The sequence below is a fragment of the Chinchilla lanigera genome, unplaced genomic scaffold (assembly GCF_000276665.1).
Source record: "Chinchilla lanigera isolate Chin_1 unplaced genomic scaffold, ChiLan1.0 scaffold00125, whole genome shotgun sequence".
Lineage (NCBI taxonomy): Eukaryota > Metazoa > Chordata > Mammalia > Rodentia > Chinchillidae > Chinchilla > Chinchilla lanigera.
Genome location: NW_004955526.1, coordinates 3371563 through 3395094, shown reverse-complemented (window position 1 = coordinate 3395094; position 23532 = coordinate 3371563).

Genomic DNA, 23532 nt, shown 5'->3' with positions numbered 1-23532 from the left:
TATTATAAGGCCAAAAAGGAAATGTTTGTACATCTTCAAAGTAGATGCCAAACATGCTAAAACAACTTAGAATGAGTTGTATTTAAGTAATCTGTGTGTACAGATCATTTTTCATCTGTGAAAAATTTCATCACTAATAATATTCTTATAAAATAATTCCTAATTCATACAGGAAGTAGTCAAATTGGAGCAGAGAAGTAAAATGTACCTTGGTTCTTTGTTTCTCTAAAATCTCTCATAAATGGATAGTTTTATGAAAATTTAAATTTTTAATTCAACTCATATTTACAGGATCACCGTTTTGTGCCAGATGACATTACTTGTTGTGACAGAGACTGGAAGGTGTTAACCAGTGTTCAGTCTTTACTTCCACCGGAGCAGGACTCTGCTTTCTGCTGAGTTTAAGAACTGGAGTGTATCAAGCTGAGAAATTGCGTTCCTGAGCTTCTTTTTTAGGTAAATGCGGCCACATGACTGAGATTTGGACAGAAGGACATAGCACAAGTTGCAGGGTGAGCTCATTTGGCCGGATGTTGATCCTTGTTTCCTGGAACACAAAAGCCTGGAGCAATGGTCTAGAAACCACCAGGTAGAGGCCAGAGGAGAATTGTTAGTGAGACATTGGTGACTGTGCACGTCAATGTTCTCCAAAGAAACAGGGCCAATAGTAGGGATGGATGGATGGATGATAGATAGATAGAAGATAGACAGATAGATAGATAGATAGAAAGATAGATAGATAGATAGATGACGGACACTTTTACAAATATACATGCCTCTGTCTCTGTCTCTCTATCTTCTCTCTCTCTCTCTCGCTGTCTCCTCCCCCTACCTCTGTCTCTCAGGAACTTAGAAGTAATTGCCTGATGACTTTATACAGGCTGACAGGGTCCATGATCTTTAGTAAGCAAGCTCCAGCTCCAGGAGATCCAGTGGTGTCTTCCCCACCTGAAGGGCAGCAGCCTCGAGGCAAAAGCAAAAGAAAACTGTTATAAAGGATAAACTTCTGTTTAACTCCCTGTTTTACATATATTTTACAGCAAAATGCAACACCTAGCTGATATAGTGGCTATAATCACATTCAAATATGAGATTTTGTACAATTGTAGAATGTTACATATCATTTTCACATGATAAAGTCTTAACAAACATTGTAATACAAATAACTAAGCACATAAAATCTTAGAATATGAAATCTTAAACCATTTTAACTATAAACTATAAATGCAGTGATAATGCAATTTATAAATATTCTTGTTATTAAAAGTGTTTTTCTTTTGCACTAGTTTTCATCCACCTTATGTGACTAATTCAGTTTCATCTTTGGGAGTTCAATTTCTTTTTTTTTTTACTTTATTTTAAAAATAAAAGAAGGAAAACATATTAATAAATAGACATCCATTTACAAAATAGCATAAGAACAGTACAAGCAATATTGAATTACAGACAAAGTGGTAGGAAATTAACAATGGTTGTTGTATTACATATTGATATCTTCAAAGTGGTTTCTCAGGAAGACAAATATAGACATGCAAGATTGACCAAATAATTAACTATTAACTGTTCCTTTCAGTAAAGCAATAGAAGTCAGTAGCACAACTATGTTAGCTATTCTGTATATACATACATGCAAAATTTCGCCTTCTTTCTTTTCTCTTTTCTCTCATCCTTATTGCTTTTTACTTTGGAGCAGTTCCCTTTCATTTCATAATGTCTATCATACCTCCTAAATTTATTCACTTTTTCAGGTTCTTACATTAGTGAGACAATATGTTGCTTACATGTGAAGATTTCCTTTATTTCACTCATGAGTATGGTCTCTAGTTGTGACCATTTACCTGTAAAAGCCTTGTGTTTATCTATCTTTATATGTGAGTAATATTCCATTATATAAAAATACCACAATTGTTTTTATCCAATTCTTTTATCCAATTTTATCCAATTCTCAGTGGATGGACGTTTGGGTTGCTTCCACATTTTAGCAACTACAAATTGCGCTGCTATGAACATAGGTGCACATATATCACTGTGATATGATGTTTTCAGATCTTCTGGGAAAATTCCCAGAAGGGGAATAACTGAGTTGAATGGGACCTCTAGACTTAGTTTGCTGAGGAATCTCCAAACTGATTTCCACAGTGATTTCATCAGTCTGCATTTCCCACCAGCAGTGGAGAAGAGTTCCTTTTTCTCCACAGCCTCGCCAACATTTGTTATTGGTTGATTTCTTAATGCTAACCATTCTTCCTGGAGTGATATGAAATCTCAATGTTGTTTTAATTTGCATTTCTGGAATGACCAATGATGTTGAACATTTTCTCATGTATTTATTTTCCATTTGTATTTCTTTATCTGAGAAGTATGCATTCATCGCAGATATCCATTTTTGGATTGGGTCTTTGAATTTGGGGGACTGATGTTTTTTAATTCTTTATATGTTCTAGATAGAAGACCTTTGTCTGAGGGACAGTCAGCTAAATTTTTTTCCCAATTTGTGGGTTTTCTTTTTATCCTGCTGGTAATTTCTTTAGATGTGCAGAAACTTTTCAGTAGGATGAGATCTCAGTTGTTGATTCTTTGAAGTATTTCCCATGCAGTTTGGATTTTGTTCATGAACTCTCTGCCTGCCCCTATGTCTTCAGGATTTTTACCTACTTTCTTTTCCAATAGATTTAGTGTTTCTGTTTTAATGTTGAGATCTGTGATCCATGTTGACTTTAATTTGGTGCATGGTGATAGACTAGGGTCTATTTTCAGTCTTCAGCAAGTGGCAAGACAATTTTTCCAGCACCATTTATTAAAGAGACTGTCTTTCTTCCAGTGAGTTTGTTTGGCCCCTTTGTCAAAGATTAGGTGGCTGACAGTGTGGTTGTGGTTGTTTCTTCCAGTCTGTTCCGTTGATCCTCAGGTCTGTTTTTGAGCCAGTACCAGGTTTATTTTATTACAGTAGCCTTGTAGTATAATTTCAGGTCAGGGATTGTGATTCCACCTGACTTGTGTTTGTTGTCCAGGATTGCTTTCGCTATTCTGGGTCTCTTCTGGTTCAATTTCTGTGTCTATCCTCCCAGGGTGTTGTCTGAAGCTTAGGTATTTCTCCCAAATTCTTCTTATCATCCTAATATCCCCTCTGTAATGCTCTTTCCTATTATCACTTTTGATTATTTACTTAGCCCATGAGCCATTGGGGAATTGAATTTATATTTTATTTTTCAGATTTTTTCTTCTAAATATTTTAGACTTGAGGAAGGATGTTTATCCTGCTTCTGAGTTTATTGTATATTGATATCCTCAGCTCTTGTAAAACCACCCACCATCTAATTTTAGCAATTTATCTACTCATTTAATTAATCCTTTAAATTTCTATACAGTACTCAGCCTATGTAATATATTAATGCATTACTCACATTCATATGTCCTTATAAGTTGTTTCCTGTTTTAAGTGAATAAAGTTTTAAAAGTTTTTAAGTGGTACTGTGCTTCAGTCTATATTTTAATTTAATTAAATTTTTCTGTGTTTTAATTTGATGTCTACTCAATACTATATATAATATCCATTTTACTACATTTAATCAATTGTTTCTGTTACATAATATTCTTTAGTACACAGCTACCACAAATTATTTAATAGTTGCTCCTAAATTCATATCACCACAGTAATGGAGCAACAAGCATTTATTTACAAGTCCCCTGTAGAGCTTGTGAGAGCTTGGGAGATTCTTTTTGGTGTATGTATCTGTATGTATGAGGACTTGTCAAATTTATATACATATGTGTGTATAAATAAATGCTGTCTATGATCTTCATTGTTGGCTTACAGAAAATTCATATACTTAATTTGACTAAATAGTGCCAAAATAGCTCTTTGTAAATTTGCTGAACCCATCAATGCTCTGACCAGCATTTACGAGAATGTCAACTAATCCATATCCTCTCCAATACTTAGTATCACCTACTTCTCCATATTTTACTTATATGTCAATGAAAAATTATATTTCAAGTTTTAGTTTACATTTCCCTAATAACTAATAACTTCATTTACTTTTTGTCTACTTCAACACACATATTTGGATTGGGGCTGCTACAGTTTTGTATTTGCTGCTTTTCATGAGTTCTTTGTTTTTCTTGTATTGTCAACTCATTCCCAGACTTAGACATTTGAAATGCATTGTCGCATTCTATCACATGTCCATTAAATCTTACTGAACAGTAATGCTTAATTTTCATATAAAATAATATTTTACTTTATGGTTTGTACTTTTGGAAATTGTAAGAAGTTGTTCTGCATCACAGAACATAAGATGTGCATATATTTTCCTTTATTAACTTCCTAATTTTTCTTTCATATTTGGGTATTTAAAACAATTTGGAATCTACCAATGTATGTGGCAATAGGTTGGAATCTAGTTTTATTTTGATTCATAGAGTGAATCAAATTTCTCAATATTTTCTATCAAACAACCAATCTTTTTCTTCATTATTTACAGTTCTTTTATTATGTATGCATATAAAAAGTCTCTAAGATTTTCATTTTATTTTATATATTTTTACCCATCCTTAAAAACTGATCTTTATATCTCGGAAAACTAATAGAAGGCCTAGAGTTTTTATTGAGTAAATATTGACAATTTATAATGAAACCTTTAAACCAATGTCAAGTCAACAGAGTTGTGAGGTAAAGCAGAGGTCTCTCGTCACTTAAACACAATCTGATATGAATGCTCAGAGTTGAAATCCCACTATATTTTCTTACAAGCTCATACCCACTAGTTAAGTTTTATTGCATTAGGTATCTCAGTTCCCAAACAGATTATGCCTTATTGTAATTACATAATTTAAGTCCTATAAATGCAAAGAGAGAGTTACATGAACTAGGATTAAAAACACAGTATCTAAATTGAGAGAGAGGAGGGAGACCTTAAAGGTTCAAAGATGAAGTTGCATACACAGAAACACTGAAATAAAAATCATATATGTATATGATCTAGATATATATGTCATTTGTATGATTCTATGTTTTAACCCACTTTTTTAGTTGAATAACAAATTATAAATTTGGATAAGAGATCTATAAGGCAATCATGTAATAGAGGTTTCAGATTACACATAAGCTGCAAATTCAAACCTTGCTGACACACTTAAGAGAACTATTCTACAAAAGTGCATTTTAGTCATTAAAACTTTTTCTTTATATTATTAAAATTAAAACCACTGGATAAATATTATATCAAGATGAAAATTGCACATATAAATCCATCTTCCCTACTACCTAAGTGTTTTTAATAAAATAAATCTATTCCAGCAGTGACAGACCAAAAGAATACAGTCATCTCCTGGGAAATTTTGAGGAATTCCTGAAAGATAGAAAGCAGATGGAATCAGAACGTCAGCCTCAAACACAGAGATAAGGAAATTACTTTTGAAAGCAACTTCACATACAATAAAATCTCATTCAACAAACAAGAAGAACTTAGGACATAATCAGGGTAGTTCCATATTGTGATTAATTAAGACAGTTCCACTCCCTCTTGCATCACTCACATAAGCTATCCGCAGCAGCTATGGTTTGTCCATGTGTGCTTTCTATCGCTCCCTGCAGAAAAACTCCAGGTCCATAATGAGATGACTGATCTTGCAGGACAGGGATCTTAATGCCAGTGTGGCAATGTGGAGCAAAACAGAGTAAAGCCTAAAGAAACGTCACCCTCCAGAGGAAATCAGAGAAGGAAACAAGAGGAGAATGTACCTTTCAACTCGCCCACGCTAAAGTCATTAACACATCACTCTGAAGTGTGCATTTTTGGCATAAAAAACTCAAAATAAATACTAGGTCTATGGAAGTGGGGTGGTACCCCAATAGGGAGCTCCTTCACTATGAAAGAATCTTCACCATTGGGAAACTACATACCTATCTTCTCAAAAAATTTCCAGTGGAGGCAAATTTAATGGGAACTTTTGTTCACAAATAATTAAAAACTAGCCAGATGTGGTGGCGTGCACCTGTATCCCAGCACTCAGGAGGCTGAGGCAAGAGGATCATTGTGAGTTCAAGACCAGCCTGGGCTACAAAGTGAGTTCAACGCCAGCCTGAACTGCATAGCCAGACCCTGCCTCAAAAAGACAAAAGCAAAACAAAACAAAACAAAAACAAACAAACAATTAAAAACTGACTAATATGCACATGAAAATACGCAGGAATCACTATGGATTTGAGGGAAAGCCACATCATGAAAAGTAGGTACCATATGCATCAAATAAATGAACACCAAAAGAATGGAGTTTAAAGAATAATAGAAGAAAACTAATGTGCAATATATAAGGATTCTAAAAACATACACAAAAATCTTAGAAAAAAGTGATCATAAATATTAAAAGTAGAAGGCACTCAATAAATGTGGTGAGTTGTACTTTGTAGATAGCAGAAGATAGAATAAATAGGCTGGAATATCACACTAGGGAATGCTATAGGAAGGCAAAAGGAAAGAGATCGGTCTTTTGATTATGTATATGCATTAGTACTCATTTTAAGTTGATCATCACAGTCACTTGACAAGGTGGATTTAATTATACTGGTTACTGGACAGACATAGAAAAAAATCTAGACATGGAGGAAGTCAGAGGCAATGCACAATGTAGGCCTTGGATTTCTTCAGTCCTGGGCCAAGGTCTTATTTTCCCTGGCTTGTTAAAGCAATGACTATTTTGGGCGGATAAATCAGTGGAAAGCACCTGTTTTGGTATATTACTGAGAACTTACAGGAGGAAAATATAAGCATAGCTATTTTTAGTACAGTGTAAGACTGAGGATATAAGATGTAAGTATGAACAAAACTATATTGTAGGGTAGATCAAAGAGGCTGAAGAGCTAGAGAAAGATTTGGGGATTGACACCCTTGAGTCAGGTTTCATCAGAGGTCTATCGTGTGCATGGAAGCATACGAACTTGTAGGATTCTCATCACATCTTCAGAAACGATGACTCAGCTGGTAGGGATACATAGCTTCAGGACTGCTACGTTAACAGATACCCAAATAATTCACAAGCAGGAGCAGAGAAGAGAACAGAGCAGAGGATCTGGAGAAGCCAAGGAGCTAGAATTCCCATGGTGCGGTACTAAAGAGGAGAGCCAGCTCTGCAGACGTGGAGTCTCCCCTTCAGCTAAGAACTGATCAGCATGCACTTGAGAGAAAACCACTCTAGGCTGGGGAATCGAAAGGTGAGAAAGTGTTCTTGTGCCCCCATCCAGAGAGAAATTGAATTCTGTTTTTATCCTCCTCACTGGACCTATCCTCTTATAAAAGTTACTAGGAGCAGATGAATGCCTTGGAAGCAGTTCTCCGGAGGGTTCCAAGGTCTTAGGGGCTGTTGTTAACCTCTGTGACAGTACAGATGGCAGATCTGGTCTGCCAGATACAAAGGCACTAAGTAAAGTGCTCAGAAAGACTTTGCCTCAGAAGTGGAGCTAAATTATCTCCAACTCATTGCAGTATCTCATCTACAGCAGAAAAGTGAACCTTGACAAGATCAAACTGTTTGCAAGTAATTTAGCTGCACCTCCAATAAGAGATTAAGAAAGAAATATGATTCACTCAAACAGGCAAAATGCATAATATCTTCATCTAATAAAGATTACCATACTTGATTCAAAGAGGCAGGATTACAGTGAAGTAAACACTTACCTGAGGAAAATAGAAATTATGTATATGATCAAATTAGTAGAGAAAAATATAAAAGCTTATATTTATACCTCATAATTTACATATATTACATTTTACTGTTCAAAAACACGACAAAAAACACAAACTTGTTGAAATAAGCATAGCAGATATAAAAAGAAGCTAGTAAAACTACAGATTAATTTTCAAAGAATAAGATTAATAATGGACTAAATACTAAAAAAACAATCAGTTTAAGGCGCTAGCAGTGTAAACCACCAAAGAGTAAAATGTGCAGACAAATGGGACTGACAAAATGAATACAGAACCAGAAAAGTGTGGGCAAGTGCTTTATGCACATAAGAACTGATCCAAAAATATAGACAATGTGTTAAATCTTTTTAAAAATTAATATATCAATTTTTTCCAAATCTAGTGAAAATGATAAACTCATAGATGCAAAAAAGTTCAATGAACTCAAACACAAAAAACCGGGAGAAGAGTGCATCAAAGTCTAGTATAATTAAATTTCTTCTAATCTACAATAACAGATCAAACTGGATGACATGAGACTTTTCCTTGGAAACAAGGTAAGCTAGGATAGTGGATGGCATCTCCACAGTATTGATGGGAAGTGATGAGGAGGAGAAAGTGGAACCCAGGGTGAGTTGTTGAGTGCAATAATTCTTTCATATGTGAAGGATTAGACTGCTCTTCCTGTGTTCATTAGTTGGGTTAAGAATTATAGCTGTCTTTGTAAATATAAAAATAAAATCAAAGCTGGGAATAAGATTGTAAATGTGAGCACAATCCTGTAACACTAAATGCGAACACTTTGGCCGTGCTATTTTGATGTATAAGAGAGACCTTTAAAAATCATTATGTTGGAATCCAAGGGGGAAAAGGGAGAGATGATGGATTGAAGCAAGAAAAAATAACATTCTTTTAAAGTCTTCTCCAAAATAAGGGGTGGTTACTGTCAAGGGAAGGTCCCCACATATACTCTGGCATTTAGCTAAATCCAGTCATGCTGAACCTACAGCTGGGTGAATTTCTTTCATTTCCTTTCCGTTTTCATCCTCCTCACTGGACCTATCCTCCTATAAAAGTTACCAGGAGCAGATGAATGCCTTGAAAGAAGATCTCCGGAGGGTTCCAAGGTCTTAGGGGCTGTTGTTAACCTCTGCGACAGTACAGATGGCAGGGCAAATCCGCAGAAGCAACCCAGAGGCCCAGGCAGAGAGTTCAAGCACTTATGAATAAATCATGCTTCTCCACTCACGATTCTGACTCGGGTACTGGGCTGCATTTGTTATTCACCTGCATCCTGAGCATCTCATTACAGAGTTGAAGAGATTTATGATAATATATTCTTTTTTATTTGTTTTTTATTAGTTCATGTTTGCCATACATAATGTTTACCTTCCTTGTGGTCCTCTGACCATCTGAGAAAGCTCTTATCTCCCTCCTTCCTGTCATCTGTCTTTTATTTTGCTCTTTCATTTAGTTCTATTTTGGGTTCTCCCACAAGAGAAACCATGCAATAATTAAGCTTATGTGTCCTATCTATTTCATTTAATATTATGGTTTCAAGGTGCATCTCCTTCCCCACAAATGACTTCAGTTTATCTTTCTTGTAGGCAGAGTGGTCCATGAGTGTAAACACCACGTTTTCTTTGTCCTTATGAACAGCTAACATACAACACTGGGGACTTCTTGACCATATGTATGTACATCTGTGCAAAGAATTCTAAACTTGATCCTCACACAATGGCCTTGACAGTGACAGCCTCCCACCTGCCTCTCAGTGAAAAGATGCATTTGGCTCAATAATAATTAGCATCAATTACTGGGAGCTCTTTTCCCAGAGTGGGGATGGCCCTCCCAGGCTGCAGGTGCAGAATTATCCCGGTGACCTTTTGCTCTAAGATGGGTCATCGAGGAAAGGAATGGGATTTGTCAGGAGAGAATCACAGGCTGTTCATCTTCCTTGGGCATCATTGTCCGCCTCTGCTATTCATGTCAGCGGCAGCGTTTTCTCCTGGGAAATTGACAAGGGAGGCGGGAAGCCTCATCTGTCCGCATACTTGCTGGAGCTTTGAGAACGGGCACCTGGTTTTATTTTCTCGGTATCCTTACACCCATTCTTAGAGAAAGAAAACCATTTTATTACAAGGAACAAAAACATCTCGGAAAGAGCACAGGTGGCTGGAAGCTGGCTGATGGGCGAGGACATGAGGAAGAGGCTGGACCGGGCTGCTGTGTTTCCAGCAGGCGTCTCGGGCTGCCAGGGCCAAGGAGCCTGCTGTGCGTACAGGCCCAGGAGCCCAGGCTGCCACTCACAGAAGCCAGTTGGTGCAAGTGGACAAGATGCATGCAAATATCTGCCTTTCCCCTCATTCGCTTCATGTTATAAGAAAAGAAAATCAAAGAACCTCTGTGCCCAGCTCTTCTTTCCGACACACTGTCTGCAGAATTCTGTGGATTGACTGCTCTTGTTCTCTGCTGCTCTCAGTGATGACACAATGCCTGCTGAAGCCCCTCTCAGTTCCTAGTGATCTCTCACACTGCTGTAGTGATCACTTTGTTCCTTAGCAGACACCGATCTCTCCTGCCCACCCCAAGCACCCAAGCTTCTCCACAGCAAACTCGGCATCGGACCCATCTTTGCTGGTCCCCAACCCATCTCAGAGTTCCCAAAGGTGACTGTACACTAAGGACTCTGGGAGCCAGCATAGCTGGGGCCAGTCAGCTGGAGCCTGCCATGCTTCAGAGTCCTGCTGTGAAGGTTGGGGTCAAGCTCTATTTTGCTTCCTATAATCACCTTCTCAGCAATTTTCACCCTCAGAAGTTTCAAACCCACTAACAATTTATACTGCCTCCCCCAAATTTATTTTCTTTAGTATTTATCATTTAGTTTTCTTGGTTATCTTATACATGGGCCTTCTAAAATGGCAGGCATTTCTGCCTACCTTGTGTACTACTTTCATCATAGTGGCCAATTAGTGTTTGACATATAGGAGCCCCTTAATTTAAAAAATCTACTTAACAAATTAAGAAACAAGACATACAAATTTTTACGTCTCTTACGTGCTCACTTTTAGCTTAAAAATGACTATGTTCAGTGAATAAACCTCACTAAAGTCAGCAAAAAGAATCTTTCTTATTTATCAAAGTCCTTTGATAAATTAGATGCTTAGTAATAACACAGTATTCTACAATGGTTTTTATCCACATCTTTTTAAAGAAGTATTACTCAGACATTCTTTACCTACTTCAGAGATACTCAGAGTAGCACTGATATCACTAATGCCATTAGTAGAAAGGAAAACAAAAACTGATATTAAGATTTACAAAATCTTATTCATCTATTTGTTTGCCAACATCAGTAGAAGAGGCACAGGTAAAGTTTAAGAGCTGAGCAAATCATTTGAATACAGATTGTCTCTGACATCATAGCTTCCAATAATCTTTGATTTGATTACATTAAGCTATCCACTCGGACCTGTTTAACTGCTCTTGTGGTCATTAACATAATAATGTTATTGGTATGAAGCATGTTTTGTAAAGTCTTTTGTGATATCCTGATCTTTTCATCTCTGGCTTCTGCTGTCCCCCAGTGGTTGGCCTTGCTTTCAGGCTCCGCATGTGACAACTGAACAACACTCTTCTAACTCCAAGCCCCAAAAACATCCATGTCCTAACTCTGCAAATCTGTGAGCATCACCTTAGCTAAGTCACCTGGGAGTGCACCATACACTGAGTTTGGGTAAGGATTTTGAGATGGGAAGATTACCCAGATGGACCTAGTCTAATCACTTGGGAAGTGAGAGCTTTCCTATTCTGGCATATTACCTGTCCTGGCCTCACTGCCTACTATGCCGTTCTATGCATTTTATTCTAATGGTTGTGGTGTCCACAGAAATAAGGCATTGAATTAAGAACAGAGGCTTCTATAGCTACTCTTAATGTTCCCTTGATTGGGCATCATATTTTCACCTTTAAAATTACCACCTATCAATCCCAATGCAGATAAAACCATCCCCAGATCTCCAGACAAGGGTAATCACTCTTCTTCTTTCTTACGAATGCATATACAGCCAAGTAGCAAATTTTCACTTTTCCTGGCATTATATTTATTTTGTTCCCTTCTACCTTCATAATTCCCAAAGGACAAGACACTGTGTTTTTCCGTTTTTATTTTATGTATTTATTATTTTTTATTTTAAGGCAGGGTCTCATTAAGTAGCCAACTTGTGGGGACTGAGCTTGAGCTCACAATCTGTCTGCCTGCAACTCTCAGAGTGCTGAGATTACAGGCAGGCATGAGCACATCTGGCTGTTTCCACCTTTGTATCTTCTGCAGAGCCCAACTCAGAATTAAGTACATATTAGGTATTTGATATATTTTCAGTGATTAAATGATTTCAGATGATTTCAGAATACCAGATAGTCTGTGCAGGTCTCTGTTTGGTAAGATATCGGAGGAAGAGATCTTCTCAGTTGTCCTCTCTGATTGCTACTGAAAGTGTTGGATGCACACTAAAACAGTTGGTAAATATCTATTCCCAGGTGTTGGGAAGTAAATGCAGTATGAGGTCTCATAAGTCCATGGAAAGGCTTATGGAAAGCAGACTGAATGACTCCAAATTACTATTTAAAAAGAAAAAATACATAATGCAATCAAAGAAGAAAAAGATGAATAAGTAATAACACAGGTGGCAGTGTGGCACAAATCAAAGAAAAAAGGACTAATTTCTACTAGTAAAAATAAAAGTAAAGAATCTGGAGATTTTCTCACCAATAAAAATGACAAAAGATATTAAAAAGTAAACACACACCCAAGTGAATGGCGGGAGTATGTTAATTGTTCACCGGGCTCAGAAAATTCACTGAGCAAAAAGCATTTAACCACTTGTTTTATCCAACAAGAATTATTTATACACCTGATATTTGCAATACATTTTGATATTCACTTCTGAAGATATGGAATCAAAACAATATACTCCTTGCTCTAATAGTTACTCAAAGAATAGTAAAAGTAAAGAATGGTATATATAGCAAAGGTATGAAGATGGAAAACCAAATAGTTACTCAGTAGAATAACTATTAGAATATCTGTTACTGTTTTTAATGTGTGTTAAGACTCCTTTTGATTACAAATGATAGAAAATATAAATTAAAATAAGTTGAGAAAAATAAAAATAATTGACTTCTATGTGTGAAAAGTTCAGAGGCAGATTTACCCTCAGACATAGCTGAACCTGGGGCTTTAATATCAGAATATCCTTGTCTTTTCATCTCTGGGTTCTGCTGTCCCCCAATGGTTGGCTTTACTTATGGGATCCACATTAAAGCAAAATAGATTTGTCTTCACCAGGTTTATTTCCAGTGTAACTGAAAGTGTATTCTTTGAGAACTTCCAGGAAACATGATTGCATTGCATTAGGGCTGATTATGTCATTTGCTCATCTTTGAACAAATTGCCATGACTGGGACAATAAAACTATCTGATTGATCAGACATCATTCAGGCTTCAACCTTCATGGGGGGCAATCAACTCAACTTAAAGTACAGGGGCTGGGAGAAAGGAAAGGAGTGGTACACATAAAATTCAAGGTGCAGCTACAGCAAAAGGAGACTCATGCTGAACAGAACAGAACACTAAAAAAACCATGGATGTCCACTAAGTAATAGAAACAGGAGATGAATAAAGAGGAAGTAGCAAATAGAATTTCAAGATTCAATATTCATTTGGTCAAATAATTGCTAAATTGATCTTGGGTGATCACGATAATCTAGATGAATGTGGTCCCCTCTTCACCTTAGTGCAGAACAGTGGTGAAAGGAAAACTACTAGGTGGGGTCACCATGACTAACGTGTGATAGTTCCATTTCTATATGTGTTTATCTTTAAGTGTGGGTCAAGAACTGCCCACATCAGGATCATGGAAGTTACTTATTTGAAAATGCCACTATATCAGGCTTTGGAGCTTTATACTGTGACTTTGAAACCTTGGTACTGGGGCCTAGGACCTGTACTTTAACTAAACTGAATTACCACAGAGGATCTTTGTCAGAAAGGTTCTGTGATATCTTGTGTAAAAGACAGGTAGAAGGTTCTGTGAGATAAGAGAAAGAGGCAGATGGATCCAAGATTGCACAGAGTGCAATTTATTGGGAACTTGCTGACTCAATCATGGTCAAAGGTGGCAGTAAAACCAGTGAATTCCTGTGATTTGGGTCAGAGGGAGGGTGTTTATGTAGTGATCAGAACAAAAGCACTTTCGTCTAAGCTGGAATGATCTCATTTATCTGATGACACCAGAGTCCAGGGTTGTAAAGCTCCACACTATTGGGAAGGTTTCAAGTATTTATAGAATGCAGGCAAACTCAACTGGGAAAACAAAACAGTTATTTAGGAGCAGTTATGGTGGCTTCTTACACTCACAGGTAATCACACACACACACACACACACACACATATGCACACACATACATTTTATGATATGTTCTGCTCCACTTAGCAAAGTTGATTGCACCAAATTTAACTCAAGGTCTATTTCTTCAGACTTTTGATTTGAAGAGCATGGAGATTTTGCATTTGGTATAGAATGATTGGAATAATTTTTCCACTTATTTCATCAGTGGTTCTCCCAATCTGAGCCCTCTACCAACAACAACAGCAGCACCTGTGGACTTATTAGCACTGGTCCATTCTGAGGCTCTGTGCTGCCTGATAAAGCCGGAGAACTCATCTGAACAGTCTTCCTTCAGCACCTCCCTGCTCCAGGTAGTCAGACAAATGTCCCAGACCAGTGTTGATGTTTGGCAACTTGATCCTTGGCTATGCTAGGAAACCATCTCTCAAGCCACAGCTCTTTACGTATTCTGTTCAGGGTTTTGTTCTGAGACCATGGGCCTCCTCTCATAACAGTCTTCCTCCTCTCAGATATATGAGCCTCCACTGGTGTCATCTCCTGTCCCTTATGCTTCAACTTAAGCCAGGCCCATACGCTGAGGTGAGCTAGACTCTGCCATGAAATGCAACATTTCTTTTAACCCATTAAAAATCCAAGCTACAGAAGTAAAATAGAAAGTCTTAAAATAGGCCCAAATATAAATGGTGATTCATTATATAATAAATGTTGTAATGCCACAAATGATGTTGGAATAGATTTGTCCTCATCACATACAAGGTTCCAGTCCTAGTACACCAGAACTGCGATGGGAAAAACATCACTACACAAGAAAATTACTCATTGCAGTAGTGTTTATGATAGTCAAAATTGAGTTGCAAAACAAATGGTCATTGAAATCACACAAATTAGCTGCTTTCAATGAGTTAAATGAAATGCAACTGTAAAACAAAAATCATGGCACATTCTTATCATGTTATAGATATTAAGTGAAAACTGAAATCTATAGAACAATGCTTATCATGTCCAAATTTTATGTGAAATAAGAAGGCAAACTAAGACATATGAATGTTTTAAAGTGGCAAGCAATAGGTGTTACTGGTTTTACCCTTTTTACATATACAGCTTCTATGTGCACATATTTTAAAACATGGCTTTTTATAAGACACTCTATTTTCAAATACTCTATGACCTATTAAGCAAACTTTACTGAAACATTACTATGACCTATTAAGTAAACATATATTCACTTACAACACAACAGTCAGCTCTTTGTTGTAAAACTGCCTATCTTCTACCCTTCTCTACTTACATCATGAAGGACCTACATGAAGACTTTGTACAAATAAGAGATAATATCAGTACCAATTATGCTGATAGTCAAAACCTAAAAAGGGTCTGCTATGCTTTCATATTTTTAAAATGTAAAATAGATTTAAGCTGAAAAATCTTGTGAGTGAGGTGACAAAGGCTGGGGAGGTCACAGGACAGGGAAGGGGAGGGACTGAGCAGAGGAGGAGCCGGCCGCCTCCAAGCTGGGCTCTTCTTCCCTGCTCCCTTCTTCCCCACTGCTTTAAACCATTACATCTGTAGTGTACCTTGTTGGTCTCTCATTGTACCCCAGAGAGAAATGGAGGTGGGTATGAGAAAAATAAAAACAAGAGACCAAAGCTGGGGTCAGGTAGAGTTACCTCTTGCCTGATGAGCAGGACTGACTTCAACAGCAGGGGCGTTTATTTTATACACTTGCAAAGTTAGTGTCATGGGAGGGGTAATGTTGCCTAGCAACTAACAACTGTAATTGTCTGGCAGGATACCTTTTTCAATACTGAGGTAGCTTGACTGACCAATAACCAGCACCAGTGGCTCCCAACAGCATCAACCCTCATTGATCAAATAAATTAATACACAAGAATTTTCACTGCAAAGGAACAAATTTGAGATGTTGTCAATTAACAGGGATCCCAGTCCTGAAAACCCATAGAAATATATACAATTAAAGTGAAGCCCTTCCTGAGAAAGCTGCAAGAGTTTGATCCTGAATGTGACCCAAAGGCTCATGTGTTGAATGTTTGGTTCCAGTTTGGCACTGTCAGGAGGTGATGGAAATTTTAAGAGCTGAGGTCTTGTGGGAAGTCTTTATGTCAAGGGAGGCATAACCTCAAAGGAGACTGTGGTACCCCAGTCTTTTCCTTGCTCTTGCTCTCTTCCCAGGAGTGAAGCAAGCAGCTTGGCCCTGCTGGCTATTCTGTCACTACCATCCAGATCCTCCATGAGACACCTACAATCTATGGGTCCACCCACTCATGGATGAGAACTCTAAAACTATGAGTCAAAAACATTTTCTCTTTATAAGTTAATAATCTTGAGCATTTGTTATAGTGACATAAAGCTGACAACCACAGAACTTGTTAGATAGCTTTTGTTTGAAAGCAAAATGACTTTAAAACTAAAGACAAATAGGAACCCATATTAAAGTTCAAGGAAATTATACATGGCTCAATCTAAGGTCACTGATGATATCATCATGACAAAGTCTTTCTGGCTGGCTGCCAAGGCCACCACTGCATTTTCACTATTTCACATTCTGTTTTCCTATTTTCATTTTTTTTCCCTCTAGGTTGACTTTATTCACCATTCTGACTTAGCTGTACCTCAGGGATCACAAACCACTCTACAAAATTGGACATTTCTTTCCTCTGTTCACTGTCTGGAAGTAAGTTAGACTTGCAGGCAACTTTATATTTTACCTTTATATCTTAGTGCTACATGTTTGCAAAAGGAGAATAATACTCTTATACAGAGCAGCAGGAAAGGCTGCTAAAACTACAAAACCTTAAATTCCATGTAAGAAACAGAATATTTCAGGATAATGTGAATGTTCACTAAGCAGAGGGTCGAGGGAGGAGAAAAGAGGTCATTTTAAAAGTAAAGCCCATTTTTCTTAAGCAAAATTTCCAAAGTCATAACTTTTAAATGCCACTGCAGCAGTTTCACCTCTTTACCTGGTGTTTTCGGGGAACCCAAAAGTACACTGAAATGTGCCAGCTAGCATCAGAGGGAGAGTGGGGAGGAGTCTGAAAGTCATGAGCTCTGGTTGCCTGCTCAAACATTCACCTTTGTCATCTGTTATTTGTTTTCCTTTCTGTACCAAAAAAAATGCTAGTCTGAAAGCCAATTGGAATAAGAAATGCTGGGGAATAACTTCCTACATTATCTTAAATTAAAATCAAGTGAGAAAAAAGTTAGCTATAAGGATCTGATTGTGACAGTGGGACAGCTGGGACTATTTATGATGCATCCTCTCCTAAAATGGAGCTTCTATTTCCCTAAATAGATTTATCAGGAATCCATTTGGATACAATATCTGCATTTTCTTCATCTATATGTCACCTCTCTGTGTCTCTTTTCCAATGTATGTCAGGTAGAAGAACCTAAGACGTAAGTAAAATCAATTAGAAGGAACCAAATCTGTATTTCAAGGAATGACACTCAAAGGGTGTCTAACTCTTTGTGGTTGTCCTGGAATTTTCCATTTTAGCTTTGAAATTATAGGTGTGCCCCCAGGAACCCTCTTAGTCCCCAGAAAGACCAGTCTTTTAGCTGTGCTTGGTATGAGATGTGAGGCACAGATTAGAAATGGGCCACATATGCCCTGTATGATTAATGATTATTTAGCTAGACTGCAGGTGTTAGTCTTGAAAACAGCACATTAGTTTATAAGGCCGAATTTTACAGTAGGCCTTCGGTATTCCTAAAAGACAATTTCCAAAAGCCCACTAAAATAAGTAAATGTGAACATCCCAGTAAAATATTTCTAATGTTGCCAGTTAAAGAAGCAAGAACTGTACATAAAATACACAAAGAAGAAAATTAAGCTGTAGAAAGTGAGTGGTTTATTGGCTAAACTATGAAAATACCATGATAGATTTCTCAACACTCTTCTAGAGTTCTCTGATTTAAAATGCCAAGCAGCAAACATAATAAGAAATCTGACAGTCTTTTTTAAGAGAACACTCTACAAGTGAAGCACCTGAACTACACTGACTATCCTGTCAATTTGACTTCAAATGGTATTGTCTAAATCTTGCCATTAGGAAAGAGAATAGATATATTCTTAATGAGTCACACTTCACTTCTTATGTGTTTGGCAGACAGACATCTACTTTGATTAGAGAGCAGAGAGAGAGTGGGTGAAATGAAGGAAAGCCTGTGCAGGCTATTGGAACAAAGAGGAAACCAGCCCTGGCACCAGCTACCATTTTCTCTCCTACAGTTTCTGGTCTCTCTTTTAGTTAGGTTGTGGTCCTGTGGCTGAAGAGTCACTGATAAAATATAAATGAAAGTCTGATCTCAAGTGATTAAGAACAGATGTGAATTCTCTCCTGCCTCTAGCTGGAAGTGAAGAACTCAGAAATGGAGTCACTGTAAAGTGGAAGCAGCTGCATTCCTGAAACTTGGCTGGGGAAGCTGAGTCGCTAACACCTGACTTGCATCATATTATCATGTGGCACAGTTCTCATGGCTTTGTTCACTCAGTGCTGTTGTGTTGAATCACTCAGAGTATTGCTTGTTGAAAACAACAAAAACTAAGAATGTTCATTTAAGTTCCTCTCAAATTTCTTCCCTGAAAGATCTTGAATCTATATTACAAAATGGCAGGTTGGCATCCCACCACATAATCAATTATGAATAGGTGCCAATGACTCTTTCTGTCTTTAGTAAAATACTTAACTGGAGAACTGTATACTCATAAAGGTACAACTGTGTTGCCCAGCTTGAAATGTAAGAACATGAATAATATTTTCTTTGTGTGAGGTAGCTTCTCTGGATTGCCACGTGCTTTGTTCTTTTTACCTCTCAACTCCTTGATTCTTGCAGTGTAGCCTTCATTTTTCTCTACACCATTATAGACTGTTATGTTGCTTCAAATGGGTGTGTTGATTATTCATTCAATGAATATAGCAGTAGTAAGAAAAAAAATATCATTAGGGCTTTTCCCTTGACTTTAACCCTGTCCTGGGCTCTCCATCAATAAGTCACTGTGGCTGAAATGTTGCAAAGGGTAGATTTACACAGTGGAGTCAAGCTGGGGTTCTGTTACATGTTACCTGTACCACCTTAGAGAAGTTATTTAGCTACTTTAAATCTTACAACTTTTAAATCTATAGAATGAGAATAAATATATCTGTCTTATGGTTATTAACAAGATAATGCTTATGTGATTGTGCATAGCAATGCCAGGCACGAATGAGTGCTAAGTAAATATGTGCTGATGTTTGTGAACTCCAACAAACAGCATACAAGAACTGCAGTATGCACAGCATCTGTGAGACATACAGAATGGTGTGCTGGTAAACAGTAATACTTTGTTATCCTGGGATGGCTCCACATGTGAAGTCACTGAACGTGCAGATGTGAAATCATGCACATCATGTAACATTTCTACCACAGAGACACAACAGACATCAATAAGCTCAAGTTCACAGATAACATTAAGGTGTAGAAAATAATTAAGGAATCATGAAGTTGGCATGGTGACATACACATTGCGGAGGACCTTCTGGGTGACTCTCCTTGAAGGAGGAGCAATTGTTTCTGCTTTGGTCTAACCTGACCATATTTTTATGTATTGATAAGTAAAGAGCTGACTAGGACTTTTCCTTGATTGGTTTTAAGCATGCATATCAGTCCATATGTAGTCTTTGAAGACAACAGGCAGTGTTTCTCCAGACACCCCGTTGTTCCCTTGTGTAAGCCAAGATGAGGTGGGATAAAAAACCAGTGCTCCAAGCTGTCAGCTGGGATCTGGGATTGAGCCTTGAGATAGGGGCTATGACTTCCCAGGGCTTGAAAAATTACGCATCAGAGCTGAAGCACCAACCCCAATGCATTAGATAGTGTTTCAATTGTGTTATACAGATTACTCTTTCTGTATATCCTTCTCTCTGCATTTGCAGAGGTGGTTTCAGGCCTCCTATTTAGCCCAGCTCAGAGCACTCGCTTATTTCCCACCATTCTCACAGTTACTCTTCCTCAAGTTACTCCCTTCTTCACAAATTAATAAAAACTGGATTCGGTCCTGGGTCGAGGCCTTTGTTCTGGGTAGATATCATCATGACTGCACTTAGGATGCCCTTGGCTCCTCATAACTACAAATATGACTTAGTGTCTTTATTCTCATCATGGGCTGCATTAAAAGTAGTAAATTAGAGTTAACTCATTAAAATTCCAATAACTTTTCCACTGGATTACAAATATAAATTTCCTGGGCTGAGACAAGGACCAGGGAAGGCTGTCCATAACACATAAAATTCCAGCCTTCTTGTTCACTGAGGTAAGAAGATTATAAATTCCAGACCAGTTTGGGCAACTTACTGATATAGGGAGAACTTGTCTCAAAATTAGAAAAAGGGATCATGAGGTAGCTCAGTGCAAAGGCCCTGAGTTCAGTCTCCAGATCCACCTAAAACCAAAACCAAAACAAAAGACCAGTTATGCATTTTGGATTTTATTACCTTTGCATATAAACATAATTACATTCAAGTTAATAAAATTTAATTTTTAAATGTCCACATTCAACAGATGACACTTGAAAATTTAACTACAGCCTTCATGAGCTGATTTAAACCGGCTCCATCACACTTGGTTTTCATCTACTTAAGTTTCATTAAATTATTTGAATTAGTTAGCTCTGTGTAGTTTATTCCACTATATGACTCAAAGTTAGGAACAGTCCTATGCTACAGTATGGAAAATAGGCTGAATCCCAAAACTGAGAGATGTGGTGCTGTGTTAATAAAAACACCATAGACAGGCAGTGATTCCAAGCCTCATTTTCTTCTTTTTTAAAATTGAGGACCAGGGACTAGAAATAACACCTAACACATAAAATGTTTATAAAATGAAATCATTCATATGAAGAACATGAAGCCACGCTTAACACACATAGGAGTTCAACCTGACCAAGGACAAACAACAATGTCCCTTTTGGTCTGATAAAGAAAAGCTCTTGAACAGAGCAACCTCACCCAGGTTGTGTCTTTGTGTGTTTTGATATGTCTTTGTTGTCTTGCCAAAAGTGAGTACCTAGAATTAGCTAGAATTGATGCCATACTGGGGAATGACTGTTTACACAAGGCAGCCCTTGCATCATTATGCAGATGAGAAAAAGCCTCCCCTGAATCTTTTGAAAGGACTGAGTCTTGTTGAATTTGGGTCAAATGGGATGTTATGTCTGCATTGGAGGTGTATATAAACAAACAAAACAAAAAAGGATCTTGAAAATACTAACTTCAAGAGGAAATCCAGGACCCAATCTAAAGATGTCCATTCCTGATGGCTACTAATTTCAAGCAACATATTAACATGTTTAACATATAAAAGTTCCACATAAATTTGTGTAATGTATAAGATCACTATTTATTAAATATTAGACCCTTCATTTTTCACTTAAAAAGGTTTATTTTAGATTTATCCCTAAAAAATAATATAAAATCATGAGGGTATCATACCAGCTGCTCAAATATTATTAAGAATTTATACTTAAAGAAAACTTTAAATGGGTTATTTTTAGCCTTAGCTAAAGGAGTGTGTTTAAAGGATGAATTCTGTACCTTTGTGTTTTGTGTAACCAACAAAATGTCCTCAACATGTCCCACCCCCAGCCTAAATAGAGCATGTTGCAGCTCACTCAATCCTATTTATTCTTAAAGAGATACTTCCTGGTGCTGCCCACTCCCAACTCAGTATCAGAAAACCTCATTAATATTATGAAATAACTAGGGTGAGGGAACAGAGAAAAGAAAGAAGGGGAAATTATATATGTATGTATATACAGGATAACTAACATAGTTGTACTACTGACTTCTATCGCTTTACTGAAAGGAACAGTTGGTGATTACTTATTTGATCCATCTTGCATATCTCTGTTTTCCTGAGAAACCACATTGAAGATATCAATACGTAGTACAACAGCCATTGTTAATTTCCTACCACTTTGTCTGTAACTCTGTATTGCTTGTATTGTTCTTATGCTGTTTTGTAAATGGATATGTTTTTAATACATTTTCCTTCTTTTATTTTTAGATTAATTTTGAAAACATTATGAAATAATAAAAATGTCATCACAGTTACTGCAACACAGAGATAGTGACTACAATTTAATAACTAAGGAAGGATTTAAAATAACATGTGATATATCTCAATGTCTTCATTTCCTCTCTTCCCAGCTGTCTTCTGGTTATTTCACTGTGCATCGGTCACCACCAAAGCTTGAGTCTGGGAAATCAGAAAAGATAAAACTCCAAGAGTCAATATTTTGACTTATCAATAACTTTGTTCAAAGATTTGTTTAAAAATGTGGTTCACATTTCAATGATATCTAAAACTAAGTGTTGGACCACATACTAATTTCTTTCTATCAAGCATTTCTTGAAGATTGCCCATGGTGGATTCAGATTTGATTGAGCTGCAATCCATCTGTGCCTATGCATAAAAATGTATATGAGCTGGGGATTTGGCTCAGTGGCACAGCACCTGCCTGGCAAGTGTGAGGTCCTGAGTTCCATTCCCAGTACCAAATAAATATATGTGTGTATATGTCCTGCCTTGTATAAGTACCATAGGTATCAGACCTATGGGTGCATCTTATTCTTCACTCTGAGAGGAGAACATGTTAAGGATTCATGGATAAAGAGAAGATCCATCAACCATTATGCATCTTAAATATCACGGAACTGAAACAGTGATTTTGACTAAGAAGAAATAATTGTACAATTCCTATTATGGACCAGTCCCACTTGTTGTTCTAAGTCATGGTTTAGAAAGATAAGTTAAATGTAAAATCTATACTTTTTGAAGTTTATAACCTATTGGGGAAAGCAACAAATGCTTGTATTTATAACACTATCTGCTTTTCTACCGATGCTGAGGAAAAGAAATGGTATAATTCAGAGGTAGAGCAATATCCTAGCAAGTATAAGGCCTTGGTGGTCCATTCTCAGGAATGGAAAAATTAGAAGGAAGGAAACAAGGAAGGAAAGAAGAAAGGAATAAAGGGAGGAGAAAAGGAAGGGAGAAAGGAGAAAAAAGGAGGAGGGGAGATGGAAGGAAGAGAAAGAAAAGGAAAAGAGAAGAAGGGAAGGGAAGGGGAGGGAAGGGAAGGGAAGGGGAGGGAAGGGAAGGGAAGGGAAGGGGAGGGAAGGGAAGGAGAGGGGAGGGAAAGAAAAAAGAAAAGAAAAGAGAAAAAGGGGCCGGGGATAGAGCTCAGCAGTACAGTGCCTGCCTGGCAAGCACAAGGTCCTAAGTTCAATTCTCACCTCAAAGAAAAAAAGAAAAAAAAAAACACCAGGACAAATACAGAAAGGAACCAGAGGCGCACTTAGCACGTTGAACCAATGCAAAGTTCAAAAAGGGAAGTTCTTCTGAAGACCTAGGTTCACAGGCAGGATAATATCCTC